This window comes from Aegilops tauschii, chromosome 5 (genome assembly GCF_002575655.3).
Source record: "Aegilops tauschii subsp. strangulata cultivar AL8/78 chromosome 5, Aet v6.0, whole genome shotgun sequence".
NCBI classification, from domain to species: domain Eukaryota; kingdom Viridiplantae; phylum Streptophyta; class Magnoliopsida; order Poales; family Poaceae; genus Aegilops; species Aegilops tauschii.
Genome location: NC_053039.3, coordinates 358,590,763 through 358,592,281, shown reverse-complemented (window position 1 = coordinate 358,592,281; position 1,519 = coordinate 358,590,763).

The window sequence follows — 1,519 nt, the reverse complement described above, 5'->3', positions numbered from 1 at the left end:
ATAGAGATGCTTCATTTGTAAATGCAGAATAGTGATTAGGACCAAAGAGATCCATGTGAAGGAATTCAAATGGTCGAGTAGTAGTCATGATAGTCTTCCCTGGATCCTTGGCCTTGGTCATCTTCCCTGCTTCACAGGCTCCGCATAAGTGATCCTTGAGGAATTTGACATTTTCAATGCCAATGACATGCTTCTTCTTCGCGAGCGTGTGCAGATTTCTCATGCCAGCATGACCAAGTCGTCGATGCCATAGCCAGCCTTCTGAAGCTTTTGCAAATAGACATACAGCTAGTTAAGGTCCTGTAGAGAAATCAACAATATACAAATCTCCTCTCCTAAATCCTTCGAAGACTTTGGAATTGTCAGCTTCCATGATCACAACACAACGATACTTGCCAAAGACAACAACCATATCAAGATCACAAAGCATTGAGACAAACATGCGGTTGTATCCTAAGGACTCGACAAGCATGACTTTGTCCATGTGTCGATCCTTTGAGATCGCAACCTTACCTAGACCCAATACCTTGCTTTTGCCTTTGTCAGCGAAGATGATATGCTTCATATGCGATGGAGATAAGGGAGCATCCGTCAATAGATTCTTGTCACCAGTCATGTGGTTCGTACATCCACTATCGAGGACCCACTCAGTGGCTTTGGGTTGGTCATCCTGCAGATGAATTAGTGCAGCTTACGAACTCATATACTTCATCAGTTAAGAATATGACATCAAATTCATCAGATCAATTTCATCAGGTCGTGGAACAGATAAGACAAAATGAGGACGTGAGAAATGAAGGTTCATTTCTTCATGATTAGCCTGCATCCTTTCAGGCATATACATGTCTCCAGCAAATTCTTCAGACGTTTAAGTGCATCTGGAGACCTGTCCCTGCAAAAGAGATTAGTTCCTTTTCTTCACCACCAACATCTGAAGGGGTGGCAAAGAGTTCATCATTCTGCGAGCTCCATAAGAGAATGGTGGCATAGAAGCCATTCCACTTTGTTTCACATAAGAGGAGTTAGGATAAGCATATGAATAAGTAGAGAAATTCTTCAAGGACTTATGAACATAATGGTTAGAGGAGTAATGCTCATATTCATAGCCCTTAGCTCTTCCCTGCAAAACAGAGGTGTTAGCATGATGATGTTCATATGAGGACTTTGATCCACGTGAGGAATTTGGTCCATATGAAGAATTTGATCTGGGGTTCCTATTCTTCACAGGTGGTGTCATGAGGACATTCACCTGAAGATTTTCAAGGCACCTTTTGGGAACCCAGATTTTCTTCATAGAAGAACCGTTCCTGCAGTTAGTGCCAACATATCTAGCAAATACTTCACCATTCTGATTTTTGAACAGTTTACAGTTAGAGTCAGATGACTCGTCAGAAGAATGACGAGATTCACATGTAAAGCCAGATAGATTAGATGGATCTACTGGAGGTCCCTTTGCAGCAACCCATGAGGTTTTGGGATACTGCTCAGGCTTCCAGTATGTCCCGTCAGCATTGAGTTT